Here is a 20,862-nt window from a genome sequence, read left to right as displayed (position 1 = left end):
CATGGTTCCGGTATTTAACATTATTACGATCTCAAACAATGAAACCCTCTATCTTTAGTGTGTCCTCATGATGGAATGCCAAAAAGTAACAAACACTGATTTCTTGAGTTATGCCCAATACCTTAAAATGGTTGTACTTTAAATATTCTTTAAATGGTGTCGTGCCATATTGGCAATTTGGAGTACTTTGGTTGATTTTTATTGACTTGTCCAGAAAGTAGTATCCCTATGTTTTACTCACCCACTGATACTTTAACCGGCTGTGTCTTCTGCATGACCATGACAGGATCGCTGGGCGTCAGGCCCTTCAGAGCGTACAGACTGATCTGGTACTCTGTGTCAGGAGAAAGGTCTCTGACCACCACTGTGGTCTAACCTGGGCCCACGTAAAGCTCCTGCCGCTTGCTGCCGGTCATCATGGGGATCATGTATCCAGAAACTTCTCCGATGGAGGAGTCCCATGTAACTTGTATGGACTTTGAGGCCACCTCAAGGACTTGGAGATTAGAGGCGGGCTCAACAACTGAAAACAAAAAGTTGCAGAGTTATTGGATTAGTTCGTTTTTTAGTTAGTTTTTAGCAATCTAGTTTTGCTAAAAACTGTACACAAATGTTTTTTTTTACTGGGTAAGTACAAGTCTGTCCATTTCTTTACACACTCTAAAAGTTGAACATCCCAACTTCTTCTCCGCTGACCAGTGAGTTAGTTGAGTTGGTCGCTCAAATCTGTAATGAAGATCATGTGATATCATCTGAAGACCAAGACCATATACTCAATGATGTTAACGTGTGTATCTTGCTGTCCAATCATAGCTACTCTTTTTCACTCTTTTTGTCGACTTTAGACCTGTTTTATATCCAGTTTTTAAACCCGAGGGTAGGTTGTCATCATATTGACTTTCTTCAAAAGGCGACCAGCTGCATATCATTTTTAGCACTGGTTTGGCTGCTTGTTGCTAATTTACACACACACACGCACACACACACACACACACACACACACACACACACACACACACACATTCAGGTACAAGGTGACTCACTTGTGATCTGGCCGGAGATGGGTAGACTTTCCTCTGATCCAGCGTATGCAGATATTGTTACTACATAATCCACATCTGGAATCAGGTCTGAGATGGTGGTCTTAGTTGCAGATGCAGTCAGAGTAAATTCTTTTGTTGGTTCTTCTACAAGAATGCACAAAGTCAGAGGGAAGCCATGAGGAAACTGTAGCATTACTTCATTTCTCCACGAGTCAAAATGGGGCTTCAGGAAGACCTGATCCCACATGTGATCTGTGGACTGGAAGTGCTGTGACAACACGAGACAAGAGGATGATCAATTTAAGTGAATCGTGACACGTAGTGTTAATTTCTGAGGACATGCACAACCAACTGCAGGATACACAAGGCTGATGTCATGCGATTGCTTAGTTTGTAGTAAGTACTCTCAGGGCTTTAGGGTGAAACATATCTAGTTATTATAAATGCCCAGGGGATATTTTTTTAACTTTTTTACAGATTTAAAAACAGCTAGTACTGTGAAAAAAAAAATTCAACTTTTTGTATTTTGAACAACACTGAGGTATAAAGATCTGCCTTCCAACATATATTAACTGAATCCCAATTATCTGTAATCTAAATTTGTATACAAACAGAAACAAAGTCATTATTTCTTTGATATTTTTGCGAAATAATACGAGTGAGAAATAACTTGTTTGCCCTTTTTAGCCACTCTATCCAAAGATATTTGTTCTCTCTATACAAGGCAGAACGATTTGTATTTGAGATTTGTGTTTTAGTGATTTAAAGTAATTTAAAGAGTTTACATTTAACACTCTAATTTATTCTCTTTATGGTAAAGTGTGAGATAAGGGGTGGGTAGGGGTTAGGGGTTAGGGTTAGACAGTTAGCTGGTTAAGCTAGCTAATACAAACAAAACAGTTAGACCTTAGTTTAAAAACGCAATCACCGTCAGTTATGTAGTTTAATTAGTTAAGAGTATGTAATACTCATCCCTGACAGTTATTGAATTTAAATATGCAAACTGTGTGTGAGTTGAGCCGTCGAGTTAGCTAAAAATACAAGCTACACCTGACATTTAAAAATACAAGCGAACATTATTTTCCTCGGTGAGATCATAGAGTGTCTCTGATTGGTTGAGCTCGCTGTTACCATGGCAATGTTTCCCTGAACAGATAAGTTTCGCTAGCAGGCTAGCTAGTTAGTTAGCTAACACAAAATGTACAAATAACCTTGTCATGCCGCAGTGAATGTAGTTTATATATTCAACAACACAAACCAGAAGATAGTACAACACTTGCATTAAAAGTATAAACACAACGACAAAAGTTAAAAAGAAACGATATCACTTGCAATGGATTGTGGGATGTGTAGTTCCTTAAATCTGGACAAAAATGATGTACACAGTCTTGTACATTTGCCTTTTCTTCCGTTTATTAATGCCGTTTTGGTGCCGAATTAAATGTAATATAGTCATGAGTATTGGGTAGCTGGCTGTCTTAGTTCCAGCCATCATTCTCGTGATATAAGGATTTTGTGAAATGTCAAGGGAGGATTTGAATGGGGAAATTTTACTTCAGGAACCAGAGCCACCGACAAAGTGGGTGGTCTGTGGTCACTGTTTAGCTCTATTCTGTCGGCTAACAATTGAGTTAGAAAACAGTAAGTAACACTTATTTATATATGTGCACCACCTTAGTGGTTTAGTCTAACATTAATAGTTAGACCTGGAAGTGTCTGTAGAGTAAATATTAGCATTGCATTTTCTGCATCTTATGTTTTTGTTTTATTTGGTTATAGGCTATTATTTAGGTGGAGGATTCTTCTAAGCTCTTTTTTGCCTCTTCCTGCACTGAATATTGCCTATTTTGTTGTTTGTGTAAATATATATGTATCTGTATATATATCTATATTTTTTACTGTGCAAATAAATAAATAAAATAAAATACCGCAGCATGCATTTTAAGGGTGGATTCAAAATTAGGCAGTGAAGAAATAGTGTCTTCGGCAAAGGTAGAAGACTGTGTACATCCAATTTCAGGGAGTAAATGAACTATGCCTCCCCCAATCCATTTGAGTTTATTTACTTTAAATAAAGACACACATGCAAGTTACTAAAAGCATGTGCATTTTACATAACAGGCGCACAAAAAACTTTTGCAGAATATTGCCCTACATTTATAAAAGTCAACATTTAGGGGTTTTTTTTGAGTCAATGTAGCTGAACTTCATAGCTCTTTTTTTTTTTTAAAGCCATCCCAGCTGTTTAATGTACTGTGAAGGCTTTTAAAATTTACTCTCCTGTGCTAAACCAACGCTGACAATTTTCCATGGCAGTGATAATGTTTTTCCTTTCTTTTATCATTAGAGCTCTCGGAGCCAAACATGTGTCTGCAGAAATCTCCAGATAATCGAGTCTTGCCGGGGCAGACTGGTGTGTAAGTGAGTTTACGGCACTTGTAATGTTTACAAGCTCGGCAGGACATAACTCGCAGGTTTAATGGGGCACCCACCTGTGGATGAGGTCACTTGTATCCTGTAGCCCTGTATCCTCGTCTGTGGTCCAGTCCAGATCATTTGAACCGTGTTCTCATTTAAAATCTTAAACCTCAAATCTGACGGAGGGTCAAAGAGCTGCTGATAAACCAGCGGCCCGGTTGTGACTGAACGTGATGTTTTCAGGCGAATACGAGGGAAAATGTGCTTATCATGCAACATAGGAGTAACAGGAAGCAGACGACGATAGTAAATACTCTCACATTAAACAGATTATAAGTAAGATCAATTCACAGGGTCAGCAAAATGATGTAAAAACGCAGGAAGAATCATGACACTGACACTATCAATTTTTTCTCCTGAATATTATAGTAGGTACAAAATGTCTCACTGATCCTTTTAGTACTCAAGACTAGACTCGCTTAAAGGTGACATATCCTCCTCCTCTTCAGTGTAAATAAGTCTCAGAGCTACATACAGACCTGTATTTGATCATGCCTATAAACCCCTCTATTTCAGCCCTGCTCAGAACAGGCTGTTTCTGTGTCTGTACCTTTAAATATGTAAATGAGCTGTGTCTGACAACACCCCCTTTCTGGAAGGGCTTGGGTGTCTCGGTGCTTTCTCTCTCCATGCCCTATTGTTTACGGTGAGAAGGCAGACTCAGAGGGCAGAACAAACACCTAGCTGTGGGAGTGTCACCCACCTGGGGGAGGGGCTACTGCCCTTTGTAATGTCATGAAGGGAAAATCTCCAAACGGCCTGTTTGAGCACACATTTTCTGAAAAGTGGAGCAGGCTAAAGACGGAGAGGATGGACTTTTCTCATCATTGGGGTGTTTGTAGACGGACTAGAGACACATATTAGTGTTAGAAAAACATGGTGTAGTGTGTTTTCTGCATAATGTGTGACCTTCAATGCATCATCCTCGTTCTCGATATCTGCACGCTTTTGCAACATTTTCCTTAATAAAACACGTATTTCCTTGAACATTATCTAACAGGTGGAAACTTTATGTCTGACTCTTAAAGGGCCCATATTATGCTTTTTCTGGTTTTATATGCCGTTTAGTGTGTTTTCCAAGTGTCCTGTGCATGTTTAGGCACATCTATTTGCAAAAATTCAAAGTCCATGGAAACGTGGCTTCTCCTACGTCCTCCTGTTAGCTGCAGCATTAGCTGCATGTAACGCTCGGTTCTAGCACTCCTCAAAAAAAAATTGCCAGTGTGACGTCTTGTCAGTGTGATATCACTGATCTAAGCCCATTGGCTCATTGTGGCAAGCCCTGCAGTTCATGTTGCATGCCCGTTAACTTCTGTAGCACGCCCACAATATGCCGTAGCCTGCGGTTGCACAGTAGTGCTAAGGTGCTAATGTTTATGCTCTCCTTGGACGGAGCCAGTGGCTGCATTCCCAAAATGGTAAAAGAGGCGGGACATTTCCGAGAACCGTGCTGAGTGACTGACCAATTACGGCAGAGCCGACAGGCCGACCAATCAGATCAGACTTGGCACACGTGGGCACTTCGGAGCCTTAGAGAGAGAGTCAGAAGCGAGCCAGTGCATGGAGCGGCAGTACATGAAAACAGACACTTTTTTAGAACTTTGCTGTTGTGAACATACTTTAGTAGGTACACAGATTAAATATATGAACCCCAAAAAGTGCATAATATGGGTTCTTTAATCTTTTCATGCTCTGGTAATGCTGATCTAAGGTGATCTGAGATTCTCAGATTCTATCACAGAAAACGGCGGCAAATCTAGCTGGATCTTACGATAGTGATCTCGACATTTGGTTATAAACCGCCAACCAGTTCATCTGTTAGTGTGGAGGTGAAGAATATCACAAAATATTGTCGTAAAGCCAGGACTCAGGGTCCAGGCTTGACTGGGAGGGGGGACAGGACGTCAAAAATGGAGGATCGACCAACCTGGAGAATCAATTCAAGGGCGGCTGGGCGGCTGCTTCTGTTTCTGTGAAAAACTACCCCCCCTCCAAAAGCACGCAAACACACACTCATCCAAACACATAATCACATCTTCTGCTCTGAACGGCTTTAATTAAGTGATCTATCACTTTAAATTGTGACAGTTTTGAAGCAGAGACCAGTCGTTTCTCTCCAAGGTGTTTGAACTTGTAGCTCCGGCCCCAACCTTTCAAACTATCCCAGGATATATATACGACCCCATTAGGATGCCGTGACTTCTGGAAGGCGCTCTCGGGGACATTAAAGTGGGTCTGCTGGAAGGAGAGAAAAGCAAAAGTTCTCCTCCCCCTCCTCCTGCGCTTGATGATTTGATGAGTTTTTACTGTTCTCTCTCTTGTTTTTTTTTTCTTTCTTAGTCTGAGAGAAAACCCAGAGGCGAGCAGCAGAGGAGCAGATTTTCTCCTCTCTTCTTCTTCGACTCTGGAAAATAATGTGGAAGTCATATTTTGTCTTTTCCCTTCCATCAGGAGAAAGGACGTAGGGACAAAAGTTGGCCAGGTGCCATCTGGGTTTTTTCTTTTTTTCCTTTTTTAACTGGAGAAATTTCGGCTAGGCTAGTTTTGAGTAAGGGCTCCTCCTGGTGGGGAAAACCCCAAACTACATCTGTGTGAGGATGGAAAAGTGCCAAATTATTTGAGTTTTAAAGCCTCAGATTGGAGGCAGCACAGATTAAAAAAACATACGTTCATTGTTTCTTCTCCTCAGATTGTTCTTTGGACAGAAACAGGTTTAAAATTAAGGCACAAAAGAAGCACAGAATTACTGGATTTATTTTTCTTATGGGCAAAAGGCCAGATAATTAAACTTTTCTATTTTTCTTCATGGTGGTTTTAGATGCCTGACTGCTCTGAACTAGTTGTATCTTTGGCTTGAACCACTTAAGAAGTGCTTCTGGATATGGGAAGAAAACTCCTATTAATAAAATTGAAACCAGATATTTGAAGTGGAGGCTGTTTTTTTTTTCCCTCCTCGAGCAGGACATTTTTCAAAATCCTAAAGGGAACTGAAAGTTTTTGAGAAGAAAAAAAACAGGTTAAACAGAAGCCAAAAAAAAAAGGACAAATCAGTTCAAACAAAAGAAAAAACAATTTAGAAACAGACATGCTTTCTCTGTGTGATTTAAAAAAAAAATTCAGGCTAAATATTCAGCTTCACATTGGAGGCAAAGAGAAATCAGAGGTGAGAGGAGATGGAGTCAGAGGTGTTGGATCACAGAGAGGAGAGGAGAGGAGGAGGAGGAGGAGGAGCAGCTTTACCTTGACTCTGGGCCTGAGTGAAGCACAGCAGCAGTGCCAGGAGGGCAGCCGCGGCCAGAGATAGCCTGTTCTTCATCTTCAGCTTCTTCTGGCTCATCAGCCCATGAATGAAGCTGCAAGAGAAACACGAAGGAAGAAGCTGTTGAGAGTTTGTTTCAACATCACCGGCAGTCCCTCAGCAGCCTCGGGGCTTCACAAGACCTCCAAGAAACTCAAATATATACACCATAGCTCCATCATTTTGACTTAGATTCATCTATTACGAGTTAAATCTACATCCGGTGTCAGTGAAAGGTTTTAAAGGTGCCGGAAAACTTAGCTTTCAGGGCAAGAATATTGAACAAAGTCATATTTGGAAGAGCCTGGTGCTCGTAAAAACTTCTCCCCCAGACAGACCAAAGCTATACAATGACAGACTTCATGAGTAACACAGAGTGAAGTCCAAAAATCCACAATTTAACAGCTTGAAACCGCAAATAAATTATTTGATTTAAAAGGAAAAACCAGCCAAATCAGCATGCTCTTGCTTTACGCGTTATATTCTGTATTTTCCCCTCCTAAAACAGCTTCAGTTATGTTGATTTTGACTGAAAAAGATCCATATGAGCATGTAGAAAACGTCTGCAGATTAGATTTAACCAGTCTACAGGGGAGAAAATCATTTCAAGATAACCGAGCATCAAATCCTGGTGTTGTGCGCAATTACGCACAGCACTTCAAAGAGATAGTCCACCGGTATTTCGAGATATCCCACTTCAAATTAGAATGAAACTAAAATACTACAGGTACAAAGGATCTGGGACATATCACAGCCTTAAGAATGCACTCAGTTATACAATCTTTATGTTAAATACTCGCTTGGAACTCAAATAATAAATGTCATACTGCGAAAAAAAAATCTAAAATAAGCATGCAGGACTCATTGGAGGGAAAGTTAGGGAGGCATATCCCCCTTTTTCATTCTGTGAATCAATGGGAAAATATTACCCCCAAGACACAATGCATCATTCCGGATTTCAGCAACGGAACAGAAGTTTCTGGAGTCCTCAGAGGGATTAAATGGAGCAGGAACAGTTGTCTTACAGGAAAACTGCCTTGCCTCAAAACTTTATCAAATACATCTTAGTGTGTAGACTTATGGGCTACAGATGGCCAGACCGGAAAACGGAAGTGCACGATTCTGCAGTTTTGACATCGGAGGCCAGATCAGTCATTTTCTCCTACTTTTGATACAGACAGAGCTTCCTGTAATAAAATGTTTAGAAGCTGCATACCCACCAAATGTGTTAAAAAAGCTCCAGAGTGAGTTCTTTCTTACCAAACCGAGCTGGCATAGCTCCCATAAAACTCACATTCTGATGGAAAACATCCAGAAGCAAATACAAATCGTCAAATTTGGCAAAGGATTCATAAAATTAAAACACATCAGATGTTTTTCTTTCTCAGCATATTCTGAAAAATCCACTTCTACAGTGTTTTTGAACATATATTTGTGTAACCTGAGTGTCTACTGACCCACAACATGTGAAATAAACCCATCCAGTCCTTTGTTTGTGGTCTGCATAAGTCTTACAACACAGAGAAAAATGCTCTGTTTCAAATTTGCTCTCCTTGTGATGTCACAGTGGGATTCTGGTAAAAAAAGAAAAATCCCCCCCCCTCCCCTGGTATCTCCACCCATGGACTCCACCCCCAGCCTAGAGCTAAACTTTAACGCAGGTCTGCCATTTTTATACTCACTAGTGAAGGAGTGATGTCTACGGGGAAAACTCAGGGGGGGCTCATCTTCACACACACACCAAAACAGAACGTTCTGAGAGAGCTGGTTTATACAGGGTCACAAACCTCCTCTGGTGCTTGATTCATGTTATATTTTGACCAAAGCACAGCACAGATGTTTCATTTAGACCACAGGGGACTGTTTGAAAAGGTGGAGAAGGGGGACAATATGTCCTCTTTAAGTCATTCTTCAGTGGTTTTGATTCCAAAATCAAACACTTAGCAGGGCAACCAGAGCGAGTGCTGTCAGATGGGGCCCCCTTTGGGAGGTTTCCTACTGTCATTGCAAAATGTGCAACTTATGAGCCACTGTTATGTTTTAAAGTTTGTCAACCCTTGGGGCCCCCTACTGATCTGGGGCCCCGAGATATTGCCTCCCCTGCCTGATGACAAGCAGCACCTCTGACTGGAATGGTATGGAGGATGAGACCTGAATGAAAATTTGCTTGAATGACACCAGGTGCAAACCTTGTGGAGGTGGTACTATTTAAGTTAGGTTTTTGCGTGTTCTACTGCTTTACATCACGGAGAGTTTGGACGGAAAGCAGGATGACTGCAAGCGCAAAATAGGTATTAGTGGGAGAGGCAAATAAACGCACAATACTTTCGAGTTATAGGAGATAAATCTGAATATTACAAAGAAAATGTTGGTTATAAGAAAACCTTGGCATTAAACAACACTTTTCTTCCCTTAATCTTAAGAATGAACTGTCATACATTGCGCAGGAGGTGCCTCTGTGGACCGGGCGCTCTACACTCGCCGTTGTTGCGCACCAGACAGCTGGCCAGCGCTGTGTCTGATCGGACATAAATGCTCTGGAAAAAGGTATCGAAGACGGGGGTACAAACAGTGGTGAGGTCCCCCAATCAAAACGTCCTACAGAGTAGCAGCAGCGGGCTTTAGAGGGAGGTGATGCGCACATTATGGAGAGGGCGCACCAGAGGGGGCGAGCTGGGGGAGAGGCGCGCAACCCGAGAAAAGGAAATTCCCTGTTTAAAATATAATGTTGGCGAAAAGAGGGAAATAGGAAGACATAAATGTAAATGTTAAAATTCTATGGAATGCAGAGGCTGTGAATGTTCAGTTGTCTTTGGCTGTAGGCTATGGCAACAATAGCCTGTAGTTTATTCATGGTGTTTCTCTTCCTTAACGATTAGAATATTGAATCAAATAAAAAATAAATGCATGCCATTTATTTTTCTGTCATTTGAAACATGTAAACACATGTGGGGGAAAACACAATCTTTATGCCTTCTTTGATTGTGCCTACGTCTCCTCCTAACTACAATAGCAGCAGTCTGTTGTGTGTAACACTGATCTCCTGGATTAGCACGTTCCTTTCAAAGGTGTTAAACACACCGTCACAATCACCTCAGTTTTTGCCAGGCTTGGTAAATCACAATGCATGTACTAACTTAACTTGTTTGCATTTTCTCCTCCCAGTATTTTGCACGTTAGGGCAGAAACGCCCCATATTGCATATTCATTAAGTCAAACGTACTAAATGGACAATGCGTGTTGTTTTGCTCATTTGAAAGACGCAATCCTCACTGCACGTTGTTAGTAGATGACAACATACATGGCTTGCAGTGCGGTTAACAGACCATCCAAGAAGTTGTCTGTCTTCAGTTTTTTTCGGTAAGTGATATAGTAGTGTTATATTTACTGATTACTCATGTGTCGGTATATTTACAGACCTAGCTTGTTTAGCGTTAGCTTGTAAACCAGACGGCTAACTGTACTCAGTGTAGCCCATTATTTACGGTCAATGGTTTAGCCGATCAAGACTCCCATTCATGCTAAAGAGGCTAATGTTAACATATCTAGCCAGGACTATTAAACTGGGGGAAAAAGTAATTCTGTAAGTGTTAGAAATTTTAGTTGGCAAGATGTTGTAAGACAGAGTTTGTGTGATGTTAAAAACTAAAGGTTCACCTCGGTGGTTAACCGCAGACTGTAAATATGGTTATCTGACGTTATGATGAATGTTATACTCCACGTAAATGTTAACATTAAAAGACAAACTTTGTGTATAAAGTTCAACATTAATCAGACGATACCCGCTGGTTAAACATGTTACAGAGGATGATATTAACGTTACATGGTTGACATTCATTTCGACGGCTCACAAACTCAAACTTCAAAATTTTCTGTCATTATTATTATTATAACATAAACAAGCGATAACAAGTACAAAACTAAAGATGGTGACAGACAGAGATCAACTATATGTTGAAGCTTGAACAGAAAAATTAGATTTGTGCAAACGGTTACTGAATTCAATTTTTTGGGTCTTTTTGTATGAGTTCAGGGAAAATTAATATGGTTAATATAGTTCTTCATCGTTACAGATTCTCTTACACAGAATATAGCAGTAGAAATATTAAAGATATAAATAACATATGGAATGAAAATAAGATATAAAGCAATAAGTACAAGAAATAGTTTGAAGAATACAGCCATGTATCGAGCTCATGTTAATAATAAATGAGTTACTGTATGTTCTGTACTGAAGCACAGAGTTGGGACCTGTTAATGATTTAAATAATTCAGGTAATATTTGTTTCATGTTAAGATGAAGTACTATCCACAATAAACTACTCAATTTTTCCTCACACAAAATCTGAGACAATTTGATGTGGAATATCATTGTGCAAGTGAGTGAGAGAGCTGAAAACAGCATGATTACAATAAAGTTTATCTTCTTAACTTTGAATAGATGTTGATTACCTGAATACTGTACCTTTGTTGTCTGGGTAGTACACTGTTGAATTCATAAATGTACTCTTACACGTAGATGAATACAGAAAAATAGATGAGAACAAAAAAATGATTTAATGAATAACTGATATTTTCTCTCTTTCTTTGCCATCCTGAAGACCCCTCACTAAAAGTTCACGTTCTCCTGGATCCATGTCACATGCTCAAGCTTCTTCAGAATGACTTTTCAACAGTCGAAGTTCTGGTGAGAGAAGATGGCCAGCAGATAAGACGGCAGTACATCAAGGAGCTTCAGCAAGCTTCAGGAGGAGGAGGAGGAGGAGGAGGGTTTGCAACTTGGAAAACTGTATTCATGCTTCAGCTGTTCAAATAAAAATAGATCTCCTCCTAACAACTTGCAATCAAACCATTTTCTTCCCATTTTAAGACTATTTGTCCAGTTTAGATGGGAGAAGTTGATATTGTGTGATATTGACCTGGGAAGACTACATTTCTAAATCATTTTTAACTGTTTTTATTCACAAGTTGTTGATGGGGGGTTGAATGTTTTGATGACTCATCAGTTTTGATTTGATGAACAGGGTTTGTACAGCTTTTTAAGAGTAAAATTCAAGCACTTTTCCAGCACTTGTCAACTTTTTCAAGGAAGCTGAAACTTTAAATAGACTCTATATATACATATATATATATGACAAATAATCCTTCCTGTTTACCTTCATTTCTGTTTTACTGTTGCTCTTTTGCAGAAATGACAACCCAATTTACATACCAAGGGAACAATGGTATGTAAATACTCTATGAATGATAAATAAACACAATAACTTTAATTTCATTGAATCTTTACTTTCAAATTTAGCAAACATGTAATAAACATGTACATTTAATGTACTTTACGTGCAAACAATGCAAAGTTATAACAAATGTACATTCGCGTGCACATTAGGCAAACATTTAAGCAAAATTTAATTGAATTCAAGTGCAAATAATGCCCATTTATCAAAAATAAATCAAATATATTCACATTATTCACTATAACTAAATAGTTCACAGCAAAATAAATTAAATGGGCAAAGGAATAAGTGCAATTGTAAATAATTTTCGGTCCAAAAACAAATTTAACCGTCTGTTAACAATGAACATACTGTAAAGACACAATAGCACCTTTTTTTGCAGTTATAACACATGTACATTCACTTGTACATTAATCAAACATTTTAAAAAATAATAATTCTTCAAGTCCAAATAATGCCCACTTAACAAATAAAATCTACATTCACTTTTCTTCACTATAATATAGGTCACTGCTATACAATTCAATGGGAAAACATACTGTATAGGGACAATAACACTCTTTGCATTTAGATAAAAAAAGAATGCATGTTTCTATGGCTAATTTATGATCAAAACCAGCATAACCCTGGCTTTGGTAAACACTGGCCTACTGTTTCAATCTTATGGCAACTCCTTCAGCTCCTTAATCTTATCTCCTAACTGACTCTCCACAGTCTCAAGAGACCTCTCTTGTAAACCACAGCTTCCAACATCCAGCATTTTCATGCCTGTTTGATCTTTAATGTTTTGTTGTAACAGTCTCAAAAGCTTTAAGTTCACATTGGGGCCATCCATTGAGAGCTGCATAAGGTTGTGGAACCCAATATCTGAACAAACAGTTTCTCGTACATTTGTACCGCAGTGTGATGACCCATGAAAACCAAACTTAGATACCTTGTTTTTACATGGTTATCGTGCCAGAATCTCACGTGCATATCAAGCTGACTTTTCCTCATTTCATGGTTCAAACTTTCATCAAACAGAAGCACACATCGATCTTTCTTGACTTTTTCTTTCATCAGGGACAGGAAATGAGGGGCTATCCCAAACGTGGAAAGATATGCTGCTTTCTTCTCCCCACAAGCAAACTGTTTTGCAACCTCACTGTCAGGAAACATGGTTTTGACAGCTCCAATGTTTTCTCATGACAGGAATAATGGCTGGTTATCATTTTTGTTGTCCAACAAATCTCTGCCATCAGAGCTGGGTTTGTGCTAATCAAAGGTCTCATGGTGTTTGCTGAGGTGTCCTTTTCACAACTGGCTGTTGCTGGAGTAGCTGCACCGTTTGATGTTGAAGTTGAGCAGGTCACATCTCCACTGTTAGATGCATTATGTGGCTGTTGGAAATAAGCCCCCAGGGAAGGACCGGACCTATGCTTTAAATGGTCTTGATGTTTCCTGCCTGAAAAAAAGGGGAAACAAATCAAATGTTATTGAGAGAAGCAAATTGGAGAGTATGGCCCTCAACAGACCTTTATCAGTTTAGTTCACATGAGCAAAATTACCATCTATCAGGTTAATAACAACATGACTATACCTATGCCATACTCATAATCAATAGCTCTAGATGTAGGCAATACTTGCTAATTAATAACTTATTTCTCTCACACACACACACCTACATACACACACACACACACACACACACACACACACACACACACACACACACACACACACAGAGAGAGAGTACATTTTAAGGAAACATTCAAGAATAACTAAGGGCAAATACAGCCTTTGCACAGAGTCCCTTTTCCCCCGGCTGAATAATTACACGTAAAAAAATTATATATATATATATACATGTGCCTATATATTTGAATAAATTATACATTTTTAAAAAAACATTTTAAATAGGAGCTTGTGTATGACCATACACTCCCAATAGTGTTAGGTTACAGTTTGTGTATGTTGGTGTGTTGCCAAAAAGTGATTTCAGTCAATAAAAAGATATTTCAGCCATAATACGTCCATGATTTCAGTACGTAAAAGGGACTCAGTGGGCTCTGGTCCAATAAAGCATAACTGGGCGACATAGCGTTAGCATGCTGGGACCGTGAACTGAAATCACTTTTTGGCAGCACACCGCAACGACTCTGCCAGCAAATACCTTCTCGACTTCGACAACTTCATAAAATTAACATTTTGGATCTTGGTTCTGCAACTAATGTTACCAGTGACCAATTAGGTTATACAACTTGTTGTCAAATGAAAATGCATCGGGCTGCATCGGTTATCACCCAGCTAGGTGTAACGTCACGTTACGTTAGGATGAAGTAACCCCCGAGCTAACGTTAGCTCTAATGCCTCTTTTCCATCACACAGTGTAGCTCTACTCGACTCGACTTGACTCAGCTCGACTCGGTTTTGGTAGCAGACACGTCGTTTTCCATTACAATTGGAAAAAAAAGAACCCGCTACCAGGTACCAGGTACCATGTTTTTGTGATGGAAAAGCAAAAAAGGCAAGTAGAGTCGAGGCGAGTTGAGCTGATACCACGCAGTGGAAAAGCCCCATAAGTAACCCCCGAGCTAACGTTATCTAGATAAAAACATGCATTTGATGCAATGAATGAATGAGAACTAGCTGGCCAGCTAATTGCTAACGGTTTTGAGCGTCAATTTAGCATGCTATTTCTTTGTATCGACAAGTCAATAACACACACACAAACTCGGAATTTGGTGTAACTTACAAAGGAGAACATGAATGAACAGTAATCCAAAGTGACATTGTCCGATATGATTGAACAAAAACTTTGTCTCAACTGATTTACCTTTGGCATGACTTGTAAGTGCCAATTCCCCCATTGTATACAGCTTGATGTCCTTTTTGCAGACCATACAGTATGCCTGCCGGTCATTTGGGCCTCGTCGTAATAAATTTTTATATTTATCATTTTCAATCCAGTTGGCATTGAAACGGCAACCTGGCATGGTAGTATCGAGAGCGATAGGTTCATGTGAGCAGCGACGTGGTTCTGGATAATTCCTGAAGCGATCGCCAGGTGAGGCACATATGCAAGGAAAGAAAACACGGGGAGCAACACACATACGAGACAGCGGAGAAAAAAACATTAAGACTTAATTTTTTTTTATTTACAGAATACATTTTTTTATTTATTTGTTAAATTACAACACTGGTCAATATAGAGTAAATCCAGCATTTTCCAGCACAGTGTTCAAATTTCAAGCACATTTCAAACCTTGAAAACACTATGTTTAAAATCAAGCATTTTCCAGACTTTCAAGGCTCTGTACGAACCCTGGATGAAGGATAAGAGTTATTCACAATAAGGCATGTAGCTGACCTGATCGACAGGCGGGCGCGGTGTGTCAAGACGGTTTGTCAAGACGCTTAAAACCCGCCTCAGCTCCAGCTCTCAGCCTGTCGCTAGGTTGAATGAAGACAAGGGTGAGACAGCATTTCAAGCATGGAGACCGCCATCGATGCAGGAACATGTGGGTGACATCACTCAGGCCATCCGGGGGAGACCTCCCTCGCTGCGAGCTGTTGAAGAGAAGCAACCGAAGTCCACCCTAGAAGAACCAACAAATACAGATGTTGTTGAGGCTCAGGTTTCTTCCTCTGTCTCTGCAGCTCTCTGGGCACCTCAACGGACAAGTCACCAATAATCCACACTGTGTCTATAGGAGAAATACAACTCATAATAATAGATGCCAGTCTTAAACACTATTTTTTCTAATACTTACAGTTTTTTGTGTGAAGCTGACACTGTCCACAGACTCCATGACTTCACAGGGTTCTATAGAAAACAAATATGTTATGATAAATACTAAATATTTATTTATCAATTGTCATGTTCGACACACTCGAGCTGCCTACTACTCCTCTCTAATCGAGGAAAACAAAGGAAATCCTAGATACCTTTTCAGCACTGTAGCCAGACTGACAGAGAGTCACGGCTCCATTGAGCCTTATATTCCTTTAGCCCTCAGCAGTAATGACTTCCTGAGCTTTTTCAACAACAAAATTCTAGACATCAGAGATGAAATTGGTAACCTCCTGCCCTTACCTGGTGCAGATACGTCTGATACGGCAGAGACAGTTCCAGGACCAGATATTAGTCTCGACTGTTTTTCTCCAATCGACCTTTCAGAGCTATATTCCATTTTTTCTGCGTCAAAACCGTCAACCTGTCTTTTGGACCCAATCCCAACCAAGCTGTTTAAGGAAGTCTTTCCCTTAGTTAGCAACTCTATATTAGATATGATCAATTCGTCTTTACTGACAGGCTATGTACCCCAGGCATTTAAAGTAGCGGTAATCAAACCTCTACTTAAAAAGCCTACTCTAGATTCAGGAACTGTAGCTAACTATAGGCCTATATCCAACCTTCCTTTTATCTCGAAGATCCTGGAGAAGGTGGTAGCTAATCAGCTGTGTGACTTTCTCCATGACAACAGTTTATTTGAGGAGTTCCAGTCAGGATTTAGAGTCCACCATAGCACTGAGACTGCACTAGTTAGAGTTACAAACGATCTACTTCTAGCTTCAGACAGGGGACTTCTGTCTGTGCTCGTCTTGTTAGATCTTAGTGCTGCTTTTGACACCATTGACCATCAGATCCTATTATACAGACTAGAACATTTACTTGGAATTACAGGGACTGCTTTAAGTTGGTTTGAATCCTACTTATCAGACCGATCTCAGTTTGTACATGTTAATGATGAGTCCTCTATGCACACTAAAGTTTGCCATGGAGTCCCACAAGGTTCAGTGCTTGGACCAGTTCTCTTTACATTATATATGCTTCCTCTGGGAAATATTATGAGGAAACACTCCATACAGTTTCATTGTTATGCAGATGATACTCAGCTTTATGTATCAATGAAGCCCGATGGCACCAGTCAGTTATGTCAGCTAGAAACGTGCCTTAAGGACGTTAGGACCTGGATGACCAGAAATTTTTTGCTACTTAACTCAGACAAGACTGAAGTTATTGTGCTAGGCCCAAAGAACCTCAGAGAGACTTTTTCTAGTGATTTGACTGTCCTCAATGACATCAGCCTGGCATCTAGCACCACTGTTAGGAATCTAGGAGTTCTATTTGATCAAGATATGTCTTTTAGCTCTCACATCAGTCAAGTTTCAAGAACAGCCTATTTTCACCTTCGTAATATATCCAAGATCAGGACTATCCTGTCGCAAAATGATGCAGAAAAACTAGTTCATGCATTTGTTACCTCCAGACTGGATTATTGTAACTCTCTTTTGTCAGGGTGCTCTGGTAAGTCTCTAAAGACTCTTCAACTAGTCCAGAACGCTGTAGCTCGTGTACTGACCAGAACTAGGAAAAGGGACCACATTACTCCTGTCTTGGCTTCTCTGCACTGGCTCCCTATACAGTCTAGAATAGAATTCAAGATCCTTCTTCTCACTTACAAAGCTCTAAATGGCCAGGCACCATCTTATCTTAAGGAGCTACTAGTGCCGTACTGTCCCTCGAGAACATTACGGTCCCAGAATGCAGGCCTACTAGTGGTACCTACAGTCTCTAAGTGTACTATGGGGGGTAAAGCCTTCAGTTATCGGGCTCCTCTCCTCTGGAACCGCCTTCCAGCCGGGGTCCGGGAGGCAGACACAGTCTGTATTTTTAAGAATAGACTTAAAACTTTCCTTTTTGATAAATCTTATAGTTAGGGCTGGTGCTGGTGTAGACCAGCTCTTAGTTATGCTGCTATAGGCTTAGACTACCGGGGGAACTGGCACCTTGAGCTCCTCTCTCTCTCTCTCTCTCTCTCTCTCTCTGCATATACAGTACATCATATTACTGCATGTATCTATCTATAAATCTCAGTCACTAACCACCTAATTTCCTGGGAGCTCTTGAGCTCTCTTAGGCTCCTCAAGATCGTTGGTTGACGGCCTGCCAGAACAATCCCCACCCCACCCCTACCCCCTCCCCACCGGATCGTTGGTTGACGGCCTGCCAGAACAACCCCCCCACACCCCCTCCCTACCGGATTGTTGATGGACGGTTTGCCTCCCCCCACCCCCTTGCTCCCTATCCCTCTTCCTGCATCTTATCCCATCTCTCCCCCTATCCCTTTCCAAGCCCGGCGCAGTCTAGGCCTGTGAAGGCTGTTTCGTCATGAGCCGTGGATCCGGCCGAAGATTTCTGCCTTTTAATAAGGCAGTTTTTTCTTACCACTGTAACTTTTGCTGCTTTGCTAAAGTGCTCATGATGGATAGGCCGGATCTTTGTAACATAACAATGAGTAAGGTCTTTTTACCTGCTCTTTTGTAATGTTAACAGACAATGAGTAAGGTATTTTACCTGCTTTTTGTAAAGTGTCTCGAGATAACACTTGTTATGAGTTGACGCTATACAAATAAAAATTGATTGATTGATTGATTGATTGATTGATTGATTGATGTTCACCCACATCGCTGTTGACATCAGTAAATATAAGACACAGACATTCCTCTTTTTGTCACAACAGTAACATGAACTGTATGCATTGTAATTTAATTTCTGGATGTCTCAAATATTTAACAGTAGTCTAACAGTAGTTTTATCAACAACAACGAAAAGAAAAAAGACACCAAAGCTCTCGTCTTTTATCGTTTAAAACAGACTTATTATCCTTAAACATGTTCTTACACCCAAGTAATGAGTTGTAACACAATGTGAGAATTTAAATGTAAAGATTACCCTCAAAATGTTTCTTACATTTTATGATAAAACTTTGCTAATGTGTTGCTCTGCTAACCCTAACAAAGTGTAACTGCTCTGTCAAATCACTAAGAACCATAATTGTATATTTAAAAAAGTGTAGTTTTAAGACTTTAATTAAATATTTGGGTTGAATATAATTCGTTTTAACTGTGTTGTAGAAAAGTTAAAAGTTGGGGTCTTTACCGATTTAAAGTCTTAAATATTTAAAACCATACTTTACAATGGCAAGTATGAGCCTAAATCTGATGACCAGTGATGTAAACATTTAAAATATGACATTTCTGAACAGAGATCTGCATCATAACGGTATAAAATTAACCGTGTACGTGAGTGTCTGTTCAATCTCTCTCCATCAAACTGCTCAAACGAGTCATCAGAGGAAACTGACTTTAAGCACCTGATGAGTAATTATTAACCGTGTTACCTGAGAGGGATCTTTATTTTTAAATAATATTTATTTGTAATAGTTTCTAACAGTGAGCTGGAGGAGGCGCACAGATAGGGTTCTGCCCAGGCCAGGAACCTCATCCAAGTCCTGCAAATTGTGTCCTTTTTTGTACGAGTCTGTTTTTTCTGCTGTGAATAATTGTAATCCGGTCCTGATCTTCCTGTGCTCTGCCCTCATTCCCTGTTCTCTCTGAATGCTCAAAGATCAAGACAAGGGGGGCCTTTGGCCCAGATCTTTCTCGAGGCCCCCGAATTCAACTTGCTGCACATTGAAAGGCCATCAAGGACCAAAGGACCAGTTCCCCCCAATAAGAGGAACAAATTCATTCTTTTTAAGGGGGTGTTACATGCGGCCCTTGTTCTCTCCCTCTGTGCATTTCTTGTCTCCCTCCTCCCTCTACCTGTGGCGCACCTCAGGTTAGATTGTGTCACATTAACATGTTAAAGCCCTACCTTCAGAGACATGCAGCTCCTTTACTTCCCCTTGGTGAAGTGAGAAAAACAGTTTTGGTGCTGTCCAGTGCTGAACCTATCGATGAGGTCAAGAGGGCCCCGGAGCTGTCCAGTCCTGAAATCTCAGAGGTATTGGCTGCTTCAGGTGCGTTTGATGAAGATATATTTGGTCCATCCCTTGATTCAATTCAAATTCTGAGATGTTGTCCAAACTTGATGATTGTTTTCTGCATCTAGCTCAGGTCCAACGTGAGGATGTGCTTATCTTAATAAAATCTCATAATTTTTTGTTTTTTGATGTTCAGACTCTAACTCATGTGCTTGAGCATGACATTGATGTGGGGGATTCAACTCAGATTAAACAACACGCTTCCAGTGTCAACACTGACACATTCTCTATCTAAAAGCAGCTGTGGCTCAGTTGGTAGAGTTGGCGCCTCTCAATCTGAAGGTTGAGGGTTCAATCCCCAGCTGGCCAGCTGCTTCAGTGGTGATGTATGAATGGGATTAGTTACTTCTGATGGATGATCCTACATAGCAATCTCTGCAGTGTAAAGGCCTTAATGACTCAGGCTCTGGTTTTAGCTGCGCCTGTGTTTGATCGCCCTTTTGGTTGACGCGAGTGACGTGAGAGAGAGTGCTGTCCTCCTTCAAAATGGACACGATGGAGTGGAACACCCGGTCTCTTGTTATTCTAAAAAATGTAATCTTCATCAGCACGTCTACTCCTCAATAGAAGAAGAGGCTCACGCACTTGTTTTGGCGTTACAGAATTTTGAAGTTTATGTCGGCTCAACAATTGTTGATGTTTTTACAAACCACAATCCTCTGGTTTTCATTAATCAGATGCTGAATTCTAACATGAGAATCATGTGTTGGGCCCTGTTCTTACAATCCTTTAATCTGGAGGTTAAGCACATTCGGGGTGTGGAAAATGTTCCAGCCGACACATCCCTGTTTATGTTCATCTTTTGTTCTGTTTAGCCGGATCTCCAGTCCTTTTTGTTTGTTTGGTTTCTTAACTTAGATTATTTACCGATGGGGGGGGGGGGGGGGGGGTTAGATTGTTCAAATGAAGCTTGGGGTTTAAACATTTGATATTGTGTGGCGTCCCTTATTATATGTTTTTGTTTTTGTTTTTGTCAGGTAATTGTTTCTTGTTGCACA

Source organism: Labrus mixtus, chromosome 13 (assembly GCF_963584025.1).
Source record: "Labrus mixtus chromosome 13, fLabMix1.1, whole genome shotgun sequence".
Taxonomy (NCBI): Eukaryota; Metazoa; Chordata; class Actinopteri; order Labriformes; family Labridae; genus Labrus; species Labrus mixtus.
This window is presented reverse-complemented; position numbering follows the sequence as displayed.